This window comes from Sciurus vulgaris, assembly GCF_902686455.1.
Source record: "Sciurus vulgaris genome assembly, chromosome: 18".
NCBI lineage: Eukaryota > Metazoa > Chordata > Mammalia > Rodentia > Sciuridae > Sciurus > Sciurus vulgaris.
In genome coordinates this window covers 15,453,790-15,476,239 of record NC_136479.1, presented here as the reverse complement: position 1 = coordinate 15,476,239, position 22,450 = coordinate 15,453,790, and the positions used below count along the sequence as shown (strand labels likewise).

At 39.3% G+C, this 22,450-nt stretch overlaps 1 protein-coding gene across 1 annotated transcript in view; it reads left to right on the top strand.

Annotated features, from left to right (window-relative positions):
• Nucleotides 1-22,450, top strand: part of DNAH3 (dynein axonemal heavy chain 3) — a 463,090-nt gene that overhangs the window by 247,670 nt on the left and 192,970 nt on the right. The window lies entirely within an intron of this gene.

The following is a 22,450-nucleotide window of genomic DNA, read 5'->3' as shown; positions in this document are numbered from 1 at the left end:
GGTTCCAAACCTTGGCTATTATTGTGATGCTGTAAATACTGTGCCTGTATCACCATTGTATGCTGACTTTAGTTCTTTGGGATAAGTAGGAGTAGGGTAGCTGGGTCATATGTGGCTGCATTCCTTTGAGGAATCTCCATACTCTTTCCAAAGTGGTTGTGCTAATTTCCTTTCCCACCAATAACTTGAGTCCTGGGATCCGTGATGCATGCCTATAATCCCAGCAGCTTGGGAGGCTGAGGCAGGAGGATCATGAGTTCAAAGGCAGCCTCAGCAAAAGCAAGGTTTCAAGCAACTTGTTGAGACCCTGTCTCTAAATAAAATACAAAATAGAGTTGGGGATGTGATTCAGTGGTTGAGTGCCCCTGAGTTCAACCCCCCAAATAATGACTGTACCTTTCCCCCACATCTTTGCCAGCATTTATTCTTAATGATTGACATTCTAACAGGAGTGAGATGAAATATCAATGTAGTTTTGATTTGCATTTCCCCAATTGCTGGGGATATTGAACATTTTCTCACAGTTGTTTGCCATTTGTATTTCTTTGAAGTGTTTACTACTTTTGCCCATTAATTGGGTTATTTGGGGAGTTTGGAGTGGTGATTTTGTTTTGTTTTTAGTTCTTTATACATTCTGGATTTTAATGCCCTATCTGAGAAGCATGGGGCAAAGATCTTTTTCCATTCTGTAGGAGTCTTGACCCTGTTTTCTAGCAGCTGAAAGATTTGTGGTTTAATTCAGAAGTCTTTTTTTTTTTTTTTTTTTTTTTTTTTTGTACTGAGGATTGAACCCAGGGGCACTTAACCACTGAGCCACATCCCTTTTTTTAAAATTTATTTTTATTGTAAACAAATGGGATACATGTTGTTTCTCTGTTTGTACATGGCATAAAGGCATACCATTTGTGTAATCATAAATTTACATAGGGTAATGTTGTTTGATTCATTCTGTTATTTTCCCCCCTTCCCCCACCCCTCCCAGCCCTCTTTTCCCTCTATACAGTCCTTCCTTCCTCCATTCTTGCCCCCCTCCTTAACTCTAATCCTAACACTAACCCCTCCCTCCCCCCATTATGTGTCATCATCCACTTATTAGCGATATCATTCGTCCTTCAATTTTTTGAGATTGGCTTATCTCACTTAGCATGATATTCTCCAGTTTCATCTATTTGCCTGCAAATGCCATAATTTTATCATTCTTTATGGCTGAGTAATATTCCATTGTATATATATATACCACAGTTTCTTTATCCATTCATCTATTGAAGGACATCTAGATTGGTTCCACAATCTGGCTATTGTGAATTGAGCAGCTATGAACATTGATGTGGCTGTATCTCTGTAGTATACTGATTTTAAGTCCTTTGGGTATAGGCCGAGGAGTGGGATAGCTGGGTCAAATGGTGGTTCCATTCCAAGTTTTCTGAGGAATCTCCACACTGCTTTCCAGAGTGGCTGCACTAATTTGCAGCCCCACCAGCAATGTATGAGTGTACCTTTCTCCCCACATCCTTGCCAACACCTGTTGTTGCTTGTATTCTTGATAATTGCCATTCTAATTGGGGTGAGATGGAATCTTAGGGTGGTTTTGATTTGCGTTTCTCTTAGTACTAGAGATGAACATTTTTCCATATATCTGTTGATTGCTTGTAGATTTTCTGTGAAGTGTCTATTCATTTCCTTAGCCCATTTGTCGATTGGATTATTTGTATTTTTGGTGTAGAGTTTTTTGAGTTCTTCATAGATTCTGGAAATTAGTGCTCTATCTGAAGTATGATTGGCAAAGATTTTCTCCCACTCTGTAGGGTCTCTCTTCACATTACTGATAGTTTCCTTTGCTGAGAGAAAGCTTTTTAGTTTGAATCTATCCTAGTTGTTGATTCTTGCTTTTATTTCTTGTGCTATGGGAGTCCTGTTGAGGAAGTCTGGTCCTAAGCCGACATGTTGAAGATCTGGACCTACTTTTTCTTCTATAATCTGCAGGATCTCTGGTCTGATTCCGAGGTCCTTAATCCATTTTGAGTTTAGTTTCGTGCATGGTGAGAGATATGGGTTTAATTCAGAAGTCTTTGATTCACTCTTATTTGACTTTGGTGCAGGATGAGAGATAGGGGTCTAGTTTAAATTTTCTATGTACAGCTATCCCAGTAACATTTGTTAAAAGGCTATCTTTTCTCCAAAATAAATTTTTGGCACCTTTATCAAGTTTCAGATGCCTGTTTGTCTGTTTCTATTTTGTTCCATTGGTCTTTGTGTCTATTTTGATGCCAATACCATCTAGTTTGGTTACTACAGCCCCATAGTATAATTTCAGATCAGGTATTGTAATACCTTCTTCGCTGTTCCTGTTCAGTATTGCTTTGGCTATTTTGGGTCTCTATTCTGCCAAATAAATTTAAGGATCATTTTTTCTAATTCTATGAAGAATGTCATTGGTATTTTGATGGGGGTTATGTTGAACTGTATATTGCTTTTAGTAGTATGACCATTTAGACAATATTCTGCCTATCTAAGAACATGGGAGGTCTTCCCATCAACTTAGGTTTTCTTCAATTCCTTTTCTCAGTATTTTGTAATTTTCACCGTAGAGCTCTCTTATCACCTTGGTTAGACAAATTGTCAAAATTTTTTTGAGGTTATTGTGAATGGGATGGTTTTCCTGACTTCTTGACTGAATTACTGTTGGAGTGTAGGAAAGCTTTTGGTTTATAGGTGTTGATCTTTATCCTGCTACTTTGCTGAACTCATAAGCTCTAGAAGTCTTCTGTTGGAGTTTCTGGGGTCTTATATAGAATCATGTCATTGACAGAGTTTAACTTCTTTTCTTTTCCTGTTTGTATCCCTTTGGTTTTCTTCTCTTGAGTGATCACTCTGGCTAATGTTTTGAGGACTGTATTGAATAGGAGTGGTGAAAATAGACAGCCTTTTCTTGTTTCTGATTTTAGAGGAAAAGATTTTAGCTTTTCTCCATTCAGTATGACTTTGGCTTTGTGTTTGTCATAGTCTTCATGATGTTGAGGTAAGTACCTTCTATCCTAGCTTCTCCAGGGTTTTCAGTGTGAGTGGGTGCTGGATTTTATGGAAGGCCCTTTCATCAATCAAGATTATTATCTGATTCTTGTCCTTAATTCTGTTTAAATGGTGAATTGTTCATTAATTTGCATATGTTGAACCAGTGTTGCACCCCTGGAATGAAACACACTTGGTCATGGTATACTATCTTGATGTGTTTTTTGAATGTGCTTTGCTAACATTAAGGATTTTTGCATCTGTATTCATTAGGGATACAGCTCTGTAACTTTCTTTCCTTGATGCATCTTTGTCTGGTTTTGGTGTCAGGGTTATACTGGTTTCATAGAATGTATTTGGGAGTGTTCCTTCCCTTTCAATTTCATGGAATAATTTGAGAAAGACACCTGTTAATTCTTTAAAGGTTCTGGTAGAACTCAGCTAGTATTCATGTGGTCTTGGGTTTTCCCTTGTGGAAGGCTTTTAATTGCTGTTTCAATTTCATTGCTTGATATTGGTCTGTTCTGGTTTTCTATATCTTCTAGATTTTCTAGTTTATTGGAATACAAATTATCAAATTAGGTTCTGATGATCTTCTGGATTTCAAAAAGGTCTGTGGTAGAATCTTTTTTATCCAATTTTGTCATTTGGTTAGTTTGGCTAAGGGTTTATCAATCTTTTTGAAGAACCAACTTTTGCATTGATCCTATACATTTTTTTATCCTCAAAGTCACTGATTTCAGCTCTGATCTTATTTCCTGTCTCCTACTGGTTCTAGGGTTAGTTTGTTCCTAAGGTTTTGAGGTGAAGCATAAGTTTGAGATCTAATTTTTAATGTAGGTAGGCACTCGGCGCTATAGATTTTCCTCTTAGAAATGCTTTCATACTGTCAGATTTTGATATGCTGTATCTGTTCTCATTTGTTTCTAAGAATTTTTCGATTTCTACTCAGAGTATTGCTCAATCTGTATGTGATTTTTATTTTTCTTGCTGTTTTCTAGTTTCAATCTATTATGATTTGATAGAACTCTTGGGATTATTTCTTTTTGTATTTACTTAAATTTACTTGGTGATCTAGAATATGGCCTATTTTGGAAAAATTTCCATGAGCTCCTGGGAAGGTAAATTAAACTGTTTTGGGGTGAAATATTCTGTGGATTTGTTGGGCTCATTTGATTTACAGAATTATTTAGGTTGAAGAAATCTTTTTTGACTTTGTTTTGATGACCTGTCTATTAAGGGTGTACTGAATTCACTCAGCATAATTGTGTTGGGGCCTATTCAAGATTTAAAGTCATAAAGCATTTATGTAATTGGTGTGCTGACATTTGGAGTATAAATAGTTGCTATCCTCTTGTTGGCTTGTTCCTTTTATCAAGATGTAGTGGCCTTCTGTGTGTCTTCTGATTAATTTTTGCTTGAAAGCTGCTTTGTCAGATATAAGAATAGCTACTCCTGCTTGTATTGTATTTGAAAATTTTTTTTCTGTCCTTTTACTTTCAGCCTGTGGGTGTCTATGATTGTCTCTTGTAAACAGCACACAGTTGGATCTTGTATTTGATTCATTCTGTGAATCTCTTTTAATTGGGGAGTTGAGACCATTGACATGTGGTATTTGTATGGATATGCTGGTGGTTTTTTTTTTTTGCTATATTCTGTCTTAATTCTTAAAGTGTTAATCTTCTAGTGATCCTCTTCTGTTTAGGAGTTTTGGGATTTGTTTCTGAGTTCTGTATGCAGTTTGTTTCTTTGGGTATTTGTAGGACTGACTTGGTGCTCATGAATTCTTTGTTCTTATCATGGAAAGTTTTCTTTTAGAGCTTGAAGTATCTCATTCTAGGCCCTCCTTGATTTTAGGGTCTGAACTGAGAAATCAGAAATGAGGCTTATTGGTTTACTTCTTAATGTGACTTTTCTCTCTTGTGGCTTTTAATCTTATTTTCTTATTTGATTAGGTCTTCTTTTGGTCCTGAACGGTTCCTATATGTGGATGTCTATCTCATTTCTGATATGGGAACAGTTTTCTGTAACTATCTCATTGAAAATGTTTTTAATACCTTTAACTTGTATCTCAATGTTATCTTCTATCTCAGTCAAATTCGGTCTTTTGATGTCAGTTCTTTTATAGCTGATCATGCTCTATAATTTTTCCTTTATTGCATTCTGTGTACTCAATTTCAATTTTCTATGCAAGCTAATCTGTTAGCGATGCTTTCAAGTGAAAATAAAAATTTTGTCTTTGATTTCTCAGTTCTGATTGGTTTCTTTTCACTGTTTCTATTTTTTATACATATAACATTGGTTATGTTTATTTGCTTCTAACTTGATTTCCAGAAGAGGCATAATATTTCCCAAATATATTGGATCACTGACAATTTTCTACTTTACCTTCTGGGACTTTTAACTAGCAACATCCTTTGATGGTAATCTGCCATCAGACTAGTGGTTTTTCAGCTTTTTAGCCTTGGGACACCTTTACATGCTTAAAAATTTTCAGGAACTCTAAAGTGATTGTTTATGTAGATTGTTATATCTATAGATATTTACTGTATTAGAAATTTTTAAAAATTCATTTAAAAAATGTCAATCCACTAGAGCACATATTTTGCTTAAAATTTTTAAGACAATTTATAAAGCTTTAACATCTGACTAACAAGATAACCAAGTTCCATATCTGCTTCTACACTGCATCTGTTGCAGTATCACCAAGGGGCCTCTGGAAAACTCTGCTCTCCTAAGGGAATAAGACCACAACCTCTTTCAGTATCAGAAAGTGATCTTGGCCACACAGATGCTCTGAAAAGGTTTCAGAGATTCTCAGAGGTCTCTGGACCAAACTTTGGAGTTCTGTTTTCCCCAATACCTAGGATTTCATAAGACATTTTGTATCTTAGAGTTTTAGTGTCCATATTTTTTGTCTTCTAAATAGTTACACATAACAGTAGAATGCACTTTGTTACATCATACATAGATGGAATATAATTTCTCATTCTTGTTGTACATGATGTAGAATCCCACCAGTTATACAGTTATATACGTACATAAGGTAATATCTGATTCATTGTACTGTCCTTCCTACCCCCAAGCCCCTCCCCTCCCTTCACTCCCCTCTACCTAAAGTAACTGTATTCTTCCCTAGCCAGTCATGCCCCATTGTGAATTAGCATTCACATATCAGAAAACATTCAGCCTTTGGTTTTGGGGGGTTGGCTTATTTTGCTTAGCATGATATTCTCCAGCTCCATCCATTCATTGGAAAATGCCATACTTCCATTCTGTAAGGCTGAGTAATATTCCATCGTATATATACCACATTTTCTTTACCCACACTTCTGTCGAAGGGCACCTAGGTTGGCTCCATAATTTAGCTACTGAGTTGAACTGCTATAAACATTGATAAAAGTTGTATTCCAGATCCTATATTTGCTCTTATTTCATTCCATAGATCTTCTTTTAGTTTGAACATTTTAATAATCACTTGTTTATCTTTCTCTGGGATTTCATCCACATCAATATCTGTGGGATCTTTTTGTTGGATAATTGTGAATTTGGGGAAAGATTTGTTTTCCTGTTTCCAGATTTGTTTCCATGTTTTCAGAGATCTTGGACTTGTGCATCAATTGAGATGGATTCCCCTTTTTCACATGTGCCCTTGTGTGTGATAATCTTATTCTGATACTTTGTTTTTTATGTATGAGTAGATGTGAAGGGGGTAGAATTTGAGATCCTTCTGATGGTTTCGCCTTGGGGTCCTTGTTTGGGATTTTTCTCATCAATTCAAGATGGAATAATGTTAAGACTCAGGTGGGGCTAGATTATGTGTGGGGTGAGATTCATTGTTTCTTGGTTGAGATATATTTCTCAGTTGAAGTAGAGATCACAGGATCTCTACTCTGTATCTCAGTGTTCCAATCTCTTTCTGGTCCCCAGAGGGAGGATCCAGGAATGGCACTATGTCAGCAACAGATGTGCAGCCTTCAAATGTCCAGTGTCTCGATAGAACACTAATTGCCACCTATACAGGAGTGGTGGGGTAGCATTTAACAATAGTACCAAGAATTTTTTTAAGAATGAACTAGATTGGATATTTAACAGCAGGTGTCTACTGTTAATTATATTAATAATCAGAACAACTTGAATAGGAATTATCCATTTATATAACTTCAGTGGGATTACAGTGTCTTGAGTAAGAGAAAATAGGGTGGGAAGGCAAGAGAAAGTTTGAAGTGTTTAAAAATGATCAGAGGAAAGATAGGGATAGGGATTGGGGATGTCAGCTTTAAAGAAGGAATAAGTTAACTGAAAGAAATGACAAAGAGGAAGGGGAGGAGCGAATAGGAAATTTTGGCTGTTACTGGGAAAATTGTGAAGAGAAGATAGGAGGGCCCACAACCTAGGTATGAATAAACTAGCAAGTGGAATATTGAAACAACTCGTAATTGTACCCCACCAAAGTCTGTCTAGACTAAATAATGAACACATGCAGAAGTTGTTAATGTGTAAGTTATATGAATACATACATTCAAGCCTCTGCCCCATGAGAGCATACGCATACACACTCACACTCAAAATCACACAAGAAAAAAAGAATACAATAGGATAAAATGTTTGAAAAAACATTAAAACATCAGAGTAAACAGCAATGTAAAGGAAATAAAAGAATCTTAGTGAGAGATGAAGGTCCTGTTTCTGCTGTGGTGGTCCAGTCTTGATGGGAATGGATTTTTTTTTGTCTGTTTTTAGCTGTTTGGGCCACTGTCCTGTGCTCCTTGCCTGGCTGCCAGCTGGTGTGACAGCTCTCTGCTTCTTGTCTCCCAGTATTGGGTGGATCAGGCTGGGAAGCGCTGGTGAGAGGTGTAATCTGGGTGCCTGCCCTGGAGCCTGGATGTGCTTGTGTGACTGCAGTGAGTGTCTTCCCGACAGCTCTTGCGTGGCACCAGGTTCTATGGGATTTTTATCCATCGGCACCAGAGGCTGAGGGGTCCAGGTAAAATGTTCTTTGTGCCTGTTTCAGTCTCTCTGCTCTGGGAATGTTTTCAGACTGCTGGTAACCTCTCGTGAGTTCCCAATCTCCTTCCGGTGCCCTGGGTCTCTGCTAACGGCTGCGGGGGTGCCTGGGGACAGCTTCCAGTGCCTGGGAATGTTTTCCTCACCTGCGACTGTGTCCCTGCTCATGGAGGGTGGGGGGCTCTCTGCATGGTGCCCACCCACCAGGGCTTCCTGCTCCCACAGGACGCTCTTTCCCCAGAGGACCTCTTTGGATTTGTTTTCACTGAGACATTTACCCTACCAACTGAGTCAACTAAAATTGGCCTTCCTCTGTAAACCACAGGTTTCCCTAGGTCTTCTGCTTAATTTTTAAATTTCTTTATCTGTCCACCCCAAGTCTGTTGCCTGTGTGCCCAGCTCCACTCTGCTGGTGGCAGGAGGTGGTGCATCTCTAAGGATTTCTTTTTTAAATTAGCAAATCATCTTTTTCCCCCCATAGTTTTGAGGTAAAATTGAAGCACAATAAAATATACATATTTGAAATATGCAATTTGATCAATTTTGACATGTATATAACAAATTCAATATAAAACATTTCCAGTTTCTAAAATTTGAAGTCATGGAGACTTTCCTACATGATATATTACATTAGAAATCAATCACCTTAAGATACATAGAACCCCACCCCCATGTCAACTATTTCAAAATTAAATGGTGCACTTATAAATATCCGAGGTCAAGGAAGAAAGTTCAAGAAGTGTTCTGAATTAAGTGATAATAAAAGCTTTAAAATACCTCTGGAATAAAACAGAACTCAGATGAACATCTGAAACAAAGTACTTGTATCAGAAAGATGCTAGAATGACAAATTATTTTCAAATTAAGGAGTAGGCAGGAAAAAATAGGAGCAGAAATATATGAAATAAATCGTACTGCTAAAATTTGACAAAAATAAGAACACAAATTTTCAATGAAAAGGGAGCTATCAAAATGACCCTATAGATGCTAAAAATACTTTAAGGTAATATTACAATTATGACAGATGTGATAGCTCACATAACATGATCTGTATTAGGGAAGGATCTGTGTGCTGCTGAGAAGAAAGCGTATGCAGTCATTGATGAATGAAATCATCTATAAGTCAAGTCTAAATTATTGATTGTATTTAGTTCTGTAGTTTTAGTTTTTGTTTGGAAAAAATCTATCCAGCAGTGAGAGATGTGTTAAAGCCGCTCAGTATTATCGCGTTGTGGTCTATTCGATTCTCAAAGTTGAAGGGTTTGTTTGATGTATGTAGATGCTCCATTGTTTGGGGCATGAATATTTATGTGTCTTGATGTATAATTCCCTTAAGCAGTATGAGATGTCCTTTGTCCCTTCTGATTAACTTTGGCTTGAAGTCCGCTTTATCTGGTATGAGGATGGAAAACCCTGCTTGTTTCCACAATCCATGTGAGAGATGTGGTTTTTCCCATCTTTTCACCTCCAGTCTGTGGATGTCTTTGCCTATGAGGTGAGTCTCTTGGAGACAGCATATTTTTGGGTCTTGTTTTTTAATCCAATCTTCCAGCCTATGTCTTTTGATGTGTTTAGGCCATTGGTGTTTAAGGTTATCATTGGGATGTGATTTGTGTTCCCAGTCGTTTTGGTTTATTTCTAGTTTTTAATTTGAATTAGTTTCTCCTTTGATTATTCCTTTAGTGTAATTCCTCCCTTCTCTAGTTTTCACTTTTTTTTTTTCCTTTCATTTCATCTTCATGGAATATTTTGTTGAGAATATTCTGAAGTACAGGCTTTCTGATTGTGAATCTTTTAATTTCTGTTTATCATAGAAGGTTTTTATTTCATCTTCAAATCTGAAGCTAAATTTTGCTGGATTAGGATTCTTGGTTGGCATTCACTTTCTCTCAGAGTTTAGTATATGTTATTTCAGGACCTCCTAGCTTTGAGGGTTTGGGTTGAGAAATTTGCTGAGATCTGAAATGGTTTTCCCCTATATGTAATCTGATATGTTTCTCTCAAATTCTATCTTTATTCTGTATGCTAGGGATTTTCATTATAATGTGCCTTGATGCAGGTCTGTTGTAATTTTGCACGTTTGGGGTCCTATAAGCCTCTTGTATTTGATTTTCCATTTCATTCTTTAGATCCGAAAGAATTTTTAGAATTTTTCTGATACATCATTGAAAAGATGGTGCATTTATTTGGTTTGTATTGCTGCACCTTCATCTATCCTGATAAATCTTAAATTTGGTCTTTTCATGTTATTCCATAATTCTTGGAAGTTCTGTTCATGGTTTAACATCTTCTCTCTGAGGTCCACTCTGTTTTCAAGATTATATATTTTGTCTTCGTTGCCTGAGGTTCTGTCTCCCAAGTGGTCTAGTCTGTTGGTGATACTTTCTATTGAATTTTTAATTTGGTTGATTTCCTTTATTTCAAGGATTTCTAGGATTTTTTTTCCAGAATCTTTTTGAAGTGATATTTTGCTACCTGTATTTGCTTTCTTACATCATCCTTTACTTCACGTTATCAGTTTATGTACATTCTAAACTCCTTTGACATTTCCACCGTGGTGTCGATGGATTGCATTATTGGAGTATCTTAGTTTGCTTGGGGTGATTTGGTCCCTTGCTTTTTCATGTTGTTTGTGTGTCTATGCATCTAACAGTATGGATCTGAGGCAGTTGAGTTTTACCTATGTGTCCCTGAAGGTTTCTAGTACCTCACTATTTAGAGGGAGACAAATAATAACAACCAATGCAAACAATTTACAGCATTAAACTAAATAGTTCCTACTATGAGGTCTATGATGTTAATTATCACAATAAAAGGAAATGATATGATCAGTTATCACCTATAATAAAAACAGCAAGTTTGCAAAAGGGTTTACATTTTCAAATGGTGGTACAAGGAGAGAACAGAAGTGACATAGGATATGATTGAGGGAGGAGGAGGGAAGACAGAAGAAAAAGATTAAAGGAAGAGTGAAAAAGAGAATAAAGATTGGCTATTAGAAGAAAAGAGAATCAAGGGAAACGGGAGAAAAATACATATAAAGTGAAAATTTTAAAAATACAAAACAAAACTAAAATATACTAATCAAACATCCTAGTTCACAAAAAACTAATCCATGTAAAAATAACTGGCTTCAAAAATGCTAGAGATGAAAAGAAAAAAAAATAGACTGTATAAATGTCCAAGTACTATTAAGGTCACAGTGAAAAAATTTTAAGAAAGGAAAAGAAGAGAATCTTGATGAAAAGTTAATTCTTCCTGTTGGAGTTCAAAACATTCTCAGCTTCTCTTCTCAGCAGTTTTAGGTGGGGTCATCTGGAGTGTTATGCTCCACCTTCTGGTTTCTAGAATGAGAGAGGTAATCCTGTAGTCGGAGTTCCTGGAGGCAGGGTTTAGGTTGAAGCTTGGGTCCAGGCGCTTTGCTGAGTGTTAATTGGTCTGGAGATTTTAAATCAGCACACCTCCAGTGCCCAGTACTTGCTGGTCCCCGCTGGAGGACTTGACCCCTGGGCTTGGCTGGGTTCCACTTGTGTGGTGGGGGAGCCAATTCTTAGTCCCCTGCATCAGCTGCAGACCCCATGTTTCCTTGTCTCAGATTCAGTCTCCAAATAATTTCTCCTACCCCTGACCTTCCAAGTTCCTGGCCAGATGCATCCCTCCCATCCAGTCCAGCAAGCAGCTGGACTGGAGGGGGACAGGTAGAGAACCTGGTACGTTTCTGTGGCCAGTTGTCCCGTCTAAACTTCTCTCCTGGTCAATTAAGCACACTGTTGTGCAGCATGTGTTTACTGGGCCTGCATTTCGGGCAAAACTTGGATTTGCCAGGAATTGGCCCCCTCAGCTGCTACAGATTTGTCTTCTGCACACCACCTGGAGAAATGGTGGCTTCTTTCCTCACACAAGGATGTTGTGCAGCAGGACTTTCAGGTTTGCGGGGCAACGTCCTTGATCTCTAAATGCTTCATACCCAGACACACCTCAGGCTTCCCCAAAATATGGGTTCCTCTAATTCCCTTTTCCCTCCACTATGCTCATGCAGGGACCTCTCTGGCTGGAGCTTTGGGTCTGGCTGTGGCAGGGGCACACCTGCTGCAGATTTCTTCCGTCTTAGAGCCAAACTCCCAAGTCCCCAATCTGCTTTGAATGTCCAGTTTTAAATTCCAGTAAAGTCCCCCTGCTTTTTTTTTTTTTTTGTTGTTGTTGTTGTTCACCGCCCTTGCTGAGAAGCTGCCTGTTGGTTTTCTTGGTTTCACTCCACAGAGCAGCCAGGAACATGACCTCATCTTTTCCAACATCTTCTCCAAGGTATTATTTCTTGTGCTCAAGTTACCAACTTCCTGTAGCTCTGAATTGATTACCTTTCAGTATTTTAGTGTTCCTCACCTTTGTTACCTCGCTGAGGAGCAGTCGTGTTTTGTAAGTCTGGTGCTGAGGAACTGCTGGGCGGTGCTGTTTTTCTCTAATCCACCATCTTTCCCTCCCCTTGCTTTATTCCTTGAGCTTTAGGGAATCTTGTGGAGGAAGTTGGCGCCTGTGCCGGTATGTCGGCACGGCAAGCCTGTCTTCTTCTAGCCTAATTCCTAGGTCTTTGGTCCACTTGGAGTTGTTTTGTGTGTGTGTGCACAGATTGAAATACAGGAATCTAGTTTCATTCTTCTGCATATGGATATTGAGTTTTCCCAGAACCATTTATTAAAAAGATTATTTTCTCCGGACATATATTTTGGTATCTTTGTAGAATATCAGATGACTGTCTGTTTTTGTCTCTGTGTCTTCTATTCCAGTGGTCTTCATGTCTGTTTTGGTGCCAATTACCATATTGGTTTTGTTGTTTTAACTATAGCTCATAATATAATTTGAGATCAGGTATTATGATACCTCCAATATCACTCTTCTTGCTCAGGATTGCTTTGGCTATTTTGGGTCTTCCCAAATGCATTGTATTCTTCCAAATGAATTCTAAGACTGTTTTTTCCCCCCTACTTCTTGGGAAAATGTCATTGGTATTTTGGTGGGAATTGCATTTAATCTGTATAGTGCATGTGTTAGTATAACCATTTTGACAATATTCTGCCTATCCAAGAACATGGGAGGTCTTTCCATCTTCTAATGTCTTCAATTTCTTTCTTTAGTGTTTTATAGTTTTTATCATAGAGGTTTTTCACTTCCTTGGTTAGATTTATTCCCAAGGTTTTTTGTTTGAGGTTACTGTGAGTGGGACAGACTTCCTGATTTCTTTCTCAGCATATTCATTATTGGAGTATAAGAAGGTGATTGATCTGTATATGTTGATATTTTATCCAGCTACTTTGCTGAATTTTTCAGCTCTCAAAGTCTCCTGGTGGGATTTTTTTGGGTCTTCTAGAATTAGGATTATGTCATTAGCACACAGATAATTCCACTTCTCTTTCAATTTATATCCATTTAATTTCTTATTTTCTGATTATTCATGGTTTCAAAAACCATGTTGAACAGGAGTGGTAAGAGTGGACATTCTTGTTCCTGTTTGTTTTTTTTGAGGGAAAACACTTTTAGAGTTTCTCCATTCAGTATGTATTGTAAGATCCCTCTCCCTAGTTTCTCTAGCATTTTTAACATTAATGTGTGCTGGATTTTATTGAACAATTTTTCTCCATCCATTGAGGTGATCATATGATTCTCATGCTTATCTATTTGACTTTTGTTTATTGAACCAGCTTTGAATCCCTGGAATTAAACTCACTCGATCATGAGACTTTATTTTCTTAATGTGTTTTTAATATGTTTTGCCAATATTAAGGATTTTTGTATCTATGTTCATCAGAGACATTGCTCTGCAGTGTCCTTGATGTCTTTTTCTGATTTTGGCATCAGAGTTTATACTGGCTTCGTGGAATGAATTTGGCAGTGTTCCCTCCCTTTTCACTTTATGGAACAATTTGGAGACGACTGGCATTAGGTGTTCGTTAATGGTCTGACAGATCTTGACTGAAGCCATCTGGTCCTGGGTTTTTCTTTTTTGGAAGGTTTTTTATTGCTACGATATCCTTGCCTGATATAGGTCTGTTTAGGTTTTCCATGTCCTTCTGTATGGGTTGGTCATATGTGTCTAAAATTTTTAAATATCTTGTAGAGTTTCCAGTTTATCAGTAAAAATCTTCAAAATAGTTTCTAAAGATCCTCTGCATTTCAGAAATAGCTGATGACATCTCCCTTTTCATCTTTAATTTTCTTGGCTTGGGTCTTCTCTCTTGGATTAGTTGACTGAAGGTTTATCAATCTCATCTTTTCAAAGTACAAACTTCATGGCATTGATCTTTTGCATTTTTTATTCTCAACATTAATTTCATCTTTGATCTTAATTATTTCCTGTCTTTTACTGATTTTGAAATTTGTTCTTTTCAATGACCTTCATTTTCTAGAGGTGTAACATTATTTGTTTGCAATGTTTGGTTTTTCAATGGAGGCAGTCAATACTATAAACTTGCCTCTTAGAACTGCTTTCATACCATCACAGATTTTGATATATTGTATCTCTATTTTCAATTGATTATAAGAATTTTTAATTTCTCTCTTGATTTCTTCTATGACTCATTCCTCATTCAAAAGCATATTATTTAATCTCCAGGTGTTAAGATGGTTTGTTTTTATCTTGTTTTTAAATTTCATTCCACTGTGATTTGTTAGGATGGAAGGAATTCTCTATTTTTTTTATATTTGCTAAGATTTACGTTCTAAAATACGATCTATTTTAAAACAAGTTCTGTATGCAACTGAGAATAAAGTAAATTCAGTTGTCAATGGAAGAAATATTCTAGAGACATCTGTTAGGTCTATTTAACAGTTTTACTTCTGAAGAGTCTTTTAGTTTGTCTGAATGACCTAATGAGAGAAGTATTATTATGTTGATTGATTTGGTTTATTTGATTCTTTATATTAAGAAAGGTTTGTTTTATGTATGTAGGTACACTGACATTTGGGGCCCAAATCTTTACAATCATTATATCTTGTTGGATGATTAACCATTATGAAGTGATCTTTGTCAACATGTCAGACACAGAAGTAGCTACTTGTGCTTCTTTCCATCTCCGTTTACATGGTTTCTTTTTCCATTCTTTCACCTTCAGTCTGTGGATGTCTTTGCCTGTAAGGTGAGTCTCTTGTAAACACCATATGGTTGGAGCTTATTTTTTTACTGTATTCTGTCAATCTGTCTTTGGATCAAAGATTTTAGACTACTTACATTCAGTGTTACTATAGAGATGATTTTTATTTCCTGCCATTTTTATTTCTAATGCTCAAGTCAGACTTGATTCTCCTTTGACTATTCTAATAAGATTCATTGTGACACTGGCTCTGATTTTTATTTCATCTGCGTGAAATATTTCATTGCTTTGTAGTACAGGTTTAGTGGTTATAAATTCTTTTAGTTTCTGCCAATCATAGAAATTTTATTTCATCCTCAATTTATTTTCATGTTATTAGTTTATTCACGAATATATCTAGTATGCTATGAGTCTAACAGTTTGATCCATATTTCAGATATTGCACCTCTTCAGACATTCTTTGTATCTGTTAAATGGGTGGATTAGAACATCCTTATTTCTTAAGCAGTTGGTGTCTTATAAAGAAAGGTGCAGCTTCTTGGGTTTTCAAAATCTAACCTTGAAGTTGAGAGAATAATGTCTATCTTGTCATCTTGTGATACACAGGTCTCCATGTTGCATTCTGTCATCTTTCAATCTATCCTTTCTAAATTCTTTTGTTAGATTTGTTACATTTCCTGAAAAACTTGATCCTGGCATGGAGGAAAGAAAGAACTGCACTTACATTGTGGAAGGTCTGGTGTTTACAGAGCAATACTGGTCGTCTCATCCAGGCTATTTTTCTTTGGATCTTGTTTTACAGAGTATAAAGCAGCATTCTAATGATAAAGTAAGAAAGTCTTGGATTCAAATATTCTGTGTGACTTACATTTTTACAATGTTGCACATTAAACCCAGAAACTTTCAAGGCATTTTCAAAAATTGTTAGTTGTCTTGCATGGGTAAGGCCCTGGGTTTGATCTCCAGCACTGCAAAAAAATAAAAGTTGGCCACTTACGTGACTTCCTGTGTCCTCATTGCAATCCCTAGAGCTTATTGATATTGTTACCTTCCCACAGCAACATGGACTTTGCAGATATGACCAGGGTCTTATTAACATGGTGAGATTATCCAGGTGGGCCAATCACAAGCATTCTTGTAAGACAGAGGCAGGAGGGTTGGAGCCAGAATATGTACCAATGGAAGCAGAGGTCTGAGAGAGGCAGGGCCACAAGCCAAGAAACACAGGCAGTTTCTGTCTAATTCAGGAACCCAGGCAAAGTAGCAGATTTTCCTCCAATGCCTCCAGAAGGTACTTGGCTCTATTCCCCCTTTTCTGACTTCTAACCTCCAGAATTGTAAGATAATCTGTGTTTTATGCCAGTAGGTTTGTTTTTATTTCAGTAGCAATAAGAAACCAATATACCCTTTAATGATTTATGACCCACTAATTGGAAAAATGCTTTGCTAAAAATGCTCATGTTACATATGAGCCACTTGAGCCCTTAAGTAGCTCATCTCGATGTCACAGTCCCTTGATGGCGGAGTTGGAATCTCTCCTCTGCAAGTTGGTCCATTTGTGTAGGGATCGAGGTCACGTGGGCCTCAGGCTGCCCCGCAGCATGACTTTGTTCTGATGTGCTTGCCACAAATGCTAATGCAGAACTTTGAGGGTGGAGAGCCAAACTTGCCAGGAACAGATGCTGGGATGAACACTTGTTGCCATGGTAGCCTGGAACAAGTATATCTCGCAGTTGATTCAAGTCGTGTCCTAGACTTCTGAAGGTACATGGGGGAGGCAGCCTAATCGGAGAGGAACTGTGTGGGCAGAGAGTTGAGCTCAATCCCCAAGGGCTGCTCCTCCATCCACGCTAGTTTGAAGTCACCCTCACTGGGTACCCATGGGCTGCTGATTTAGTACAGGTATCAGGAGTAGACTGAAAGGGCTTTGGGATTGTAATGCTCTGCAGGCGATTCTGATGGAGGCTGCAGGGCCTGGGGATGGACTTGTGTGCCCTAATGTATTTTTTCCCTCTACCCTTTTCTGCTGCTTTGGGCAATTTGATAGGATGCATAGAGCTAGAACAAGAACTGGGTTTGGGTTCTGGTCCTACGTCCTCCTCCTTGGCAGCCTGGGACAGACAAAAATCTGAGCCTGTTTCCACATCTGTAGAACAGGAATACAACCTACTTTGGAAGCATGTGAGCGTTCATCTAAGCATTAGGACACGGCTGCCAGTCAGCACTGGAGCATCTCAGGTGATAGTACCGGTCTAAGAATTCTAAGTAAAACAATTACTAGAAGCTGAATAAAGCCATCTGCCAGCCCAGAGGTTCTTAATCTCATATTTTACAAAATATACATGCCCAGACCCTACGATAAGTGAGTCTTTAAGGAGGGAGTCCAAGCATGTTTAAGTTCTATGGGAGAATACGTGATGGCCCCCAAAATACCGGTGCTACTCCCTGGACCTGTTGAATGCTCCCTTATAAGGCAAGAGGGACTCTGCAGATGTGATTATGCTGAGAATGCCGAGATGGGAAGTTATCTGCGTGACTCAGGTGGGCCATAAACATGAGCACGCACCCTGGTAAGAGGCAGTGTGGTGGTGGAAGCCGGGAAGAAAGGCCTGAGCCCGGGACGGAGCGGGACAGAGGCTGAAAGAGGCCAGCACGTGGGTCCTCAAGGCCCCAGAAGCAACCAGCCCCTTCTTGGCCTTCTGATCACTTGGCACCTGCAGATCCTTACTTTGTGAATAAATGTACCCATGAGCCCTGGGTCAGGTATTAGAGGCTCGATCAAAATGGATCTTCTTGCTTTTCCCTCTTCTTTCCTCCTGCTTCCTACTCAGAGAACCTTGTTTTGTTCAGGCAGAGCATCACATACCTGTAGGAAATGCTTTCCAATTGACCTAAGATGGTCAAAATGAAGCCCCTTTGCCTTTGCTAGAGATTTGTTTAGAGGTGGGCATGTGATATGGTTTTGTTCAATGAAATTTAAGGGAAAACTGGGGGCAGGTTTCTTTTTTCTTCCTTGTTTAAAAACAGGCTTATACAGTGAATACAAGGAGACTTGGGTCCTCTTGGGCTTATATTCTGTCTGCCTTTGAATGTGATCATGTGACAGAGTTCAATCCCCAAGGGCTGTTCCTTGGGGACACTGTGACACTGTGATTCCTTGAGCTGTGGCAGCCATCTTATAACCAGGAGGAAACAAACCTTCCAATACTGAGAATGAGTAGGCAAAAACAAAGACTGAATCAACCCTGGAAGCGTTCGCCTCTGGAGTTCAGTGTTTAGTGAGAGGTTAAGGGTGCTTAATGTTTAAAGGAGGCATTTTGGTTTTTGTAAGTAAAGACATGCAAACTCATCCAGGATTAAACTGTTTTCAGAAGAAAGACTATGTCTATAATTTGCATCTATAAGAACATACCAAATTATATGTTCTTTGGATTAATAAAAATTTTTGTATAAACCAAAAGTAACTTTTGCTGATGAATTTTTTGCTTTGGCTCTCAAAGCCCAAGAGGACCCAAGTCTCCTTGTATTCACCTTTCAATTTCCACTGGTACATCTGCAAGGCAAGTGATTTGATGAAAAATATAATACAGCTGTCCCTTGATATCCACAGGGGACTCGATGCAGGACCCCCAGTGGTTTCCAAAATCCACAGGTGCTCAAGTCCCTAATATAAAGTGGCACAGTATTTGCACATAATCTATACACATCACCCATGTGCTCTGCATCCTCTCTAGATTACTTACACCGCCTAATACAATGTGAATGCTATGGAAATAGTTGCTGCGCTGTATTGTTTAGGGAATCATGGTAAGAGCCTGTACATACTCAGTACAATTTTGTGTGTGTGCATGTGTCAGTACTGGGGACTGAACCCAGGGCCTTGCCTTGCACACGCCAGGCAAGTACTACATCTCCTAAGACACAATTTCATTTTCAAATAGTTTTGATCCATAGTTGGTTGAATTCATGGCTTCAGAACCCACAGATACTGAGGACCGACTGAACAAAGAAACTTGATTGAAAGCAGTCAGTCTAATCTCTGCTTCTCACCCACACTTCAGAAACCTCTTGCCTGAATTTAGAGGGACAGAAGATGCCGTGAAGTGATCACAGGGACGTGGGTTCTAGTCCTGGCAGTGCAGACTTCCTGTGTGCTGTGGGTAAGCAATTTTCCCACTGGGGGCCTCTCAGGGACAATAAAAGGAGAGAGTTGGAGAGGACATCTGTTACCCAGTTCCTCAGATGTGGTCAGTGGAAAGTTTCACCTGGGACCTGGTAGGCAGTGCAGAAACTCACGTCCTGCTGCAGGACCTAAATTCACAATGTGCCTTTTCACAATTTCCCTGGATGTATGCACATCAAAGTTTAAGAAGCAGGAGTCTTAACATTTGTTCCTGGTCTGAGTGGTATTGTCTCTGCTGAGCCAGCTTCAGATAGCCTGGATGTGAGCACCCTCCACTGGCACAGAGAGGAAACACTTTAGGGAACCCATTTTTGTTGAATTTTTTTTTTTTTTCTTAAGATTTTCTAGATGCGTCTTAAAGCTTCACACCCAAACAAGAACTCTGTGTGTGACAGGCAATAAAAGCCCAAAGGAGACAATACTTCGAGTGGATGAGACAATACTTTTTATCTTTTTTGCAAGGCAATACTTTTATGATAACAACTCTACAGGGAGCTAACCATTTGTATTTCATTCTATGAGACCAGTTAACCCCTGCAGTTACTCTATACAGCAGCAGAAGTACTGGGCAACAGTGCCCATGTAGGAGGGCCAAAATCCCTGAAGGCCTCAAGGGCAGACAGAAGTTAACACTTCAGGGCACACTGGCTCCAAGGGCAGGTTTTGCAGACAGGCAAATGGCTTGGGTTCCAGTTCTAATTCAATCTGCCCTTAGGCCGTTGAACCTCTCAATCTTTCAGCTTCCTCATCTGTAAAATTGGTAATAGTGTGGATGTTTGGAAACACGTACTGATGTGCATAGCATGGAAGATATCACCCAGCACATGGCAAATGTCCAGGAATAAATAAAACAAACATGAACATAAGGTTAACTTAACATTCTGATGGTACGGAGCTGCTGTTCTCATGCTTGGGGGTTAATTACTTTTCTAATGAGCCACACGTTGAACCATATCCAAAAGGCCAATGATACCTGTTTAATGACCTTAAGCCCTCAACAGCCCTCCAGAGTCTGGTTAACAGTAGGACTTTATACATTCCCATTCTGCTCAGTTCTAAATGATTCCTGCAGTCACACATTTTGATATTCTCTGCAGCAAGCACTGTGCAGGGTTTTGTGCAACATTTCACTGTTTGATATGCAAAGGCTTTAGGCCCAGGCAGCGTGACGAACAGAGGCTGAAATGACCTTACAGTGCTGCCTTGATTTAGATGCTATGGTTCTTGGCTGAATCGGGTGAGTCATTTAATATTTAATCTCTGAACCTTGGTTTCACCTCTAAAATTCAGACGCTGATGGGATATGAAAAAGCAGCAAGCTGGTGGAGATTGTGATTGGTCTGATCCATGAGAAGCAGCAGAACTTTTGAGTTCTGTGGGGAAGCACCTTACACTTGGCCCGGCTTGAAGCAAAGGTGTTTATGTACAGGAGCATGTTTTAAAATCATCTTTGCTACTCACCGGAGAGTCTCCCACAAAGAGGTTGCGTAAAGCTCTCAGCACTGAAAATACTCTCAAACCTTATAACCTCAGCTGGACCACTCTCCAGCCAACTGTCTAATCGACACATCCTCGTGGTGTTGAAAACACATATCAGGACTTATGTGAGCAAAGCAGGGTTTGAATTTCCACACAGTCCCCATCCCAGAAAATAGTCTCTGGCCACCCACTGGCTTGAGCTGAAAATCAAAGTGTCCTTTTCCTTCTCTACCTAGTTGATCCACACCAAATGCTGCTGGCTCTCCAAACAAAGGTCTCCATGATCTCCACCCTAGAGTCCCTCTGGGACCTCCTAACAGGCCTTCTTGCTCCCAATTCTTTGACTGGAGGGTCATTTTTGAAAACCTGTCTGACCTCGTCACTCTCCCCTGTGATATCCTCCATGGTCCTTCCTATTGCGATCCTGCATGAGCAGCTCCTGCTCTCCTCCACTGACCCTTTGCTCAACAAGTCCAGTCACATGACATTGTTTCATTTCCTTCAACATATTAAGCTCTTTGCAGTCTCTGGGACTTTAGGCTGCTGTTCCCTCTGCCAGGAACATCCTCCCCACAGTGCTTGACATGGTGACAACTTCTCCTTCTTTGATTCTGAGATGAAATCCTTGATCACTGTGGCTCATGTGGGCTCTCTATCTGTCACCTTTTGACTTATGTGCATGTATCACAGCCTAATATTTTGTGTACTTGTAGTGGGTAGGTTAAGGTGCAGTCCACGATCCCCATCTGTGGTTTCCGTGCCTGGAGTGATCCCCTCCTTTGAGTGTGGTGGCTCTAACCACCAAAATATGGAAAACATGATTGATTATACATATATGGTTGTTACCATATATTGCTGACAGACTCCCTCCCTTGGTGGAGATGCAAACTACCACATTGTGAACTGCTATATGGACACATAGCAAGGGACTGAGGGCCTCCGTTCTGTAGCCAGCAAGGAACTGGATGCTGCCAATGACAAACGTGGATGCTTCCCATCAAGCCTCAAATGAGACCCAGCCCTGACAACTGTGACCATAGTCTTGCAAAGGATCTAACCAAGTTGTGCCTGAACTCCTAATAGGGAGAAAATGGGGGCGGGGGGGGCGGTAACACATTTATGTCCTTTTACACCAACAATTGGTGGCAAATCTTATGTACCAACGAATAACTAATGATTGTTAAGTGACTCCTACACTGGACAGTCAACTTGGAGGAGGCCAGGGACCTCTCCATTTGTCAATACTGAGGTCTCAGAACCCAGCTGGGTAGACAGGATGCATAGACAGATTATATCAGACACTTGCACTGAAGGGAAGAAACACTGAAAAATCAGTAACTCATAGTATTAATACCACCATATATTGGCAGGAATGGGTGGTTCTTGTTCTCTAATCCTTTAGTGTTAGCTGTGGTTCAAGGTCATGGGATGCAGAAAGGTCTCAGTACCAAATTAAGATTTCTATGTCCCACTATGACAAGTAGCACTATTTGTTTTTATCTGCCCAGCAAGTCATCCCTTTTCTTCTGGCATCCTTCTGGAGCCTCTTCCAGCTTTCTGCACCCCTCCCCAGCTCCTGAATGAACTGTCCAGCCCTGCCTCATCAACTTAGTCCAAAAACATCATGATTGGTTCAAAGTTGCTCACATGATCCATGTCTGTCCAATCAGAGCCAAACACAGAATAT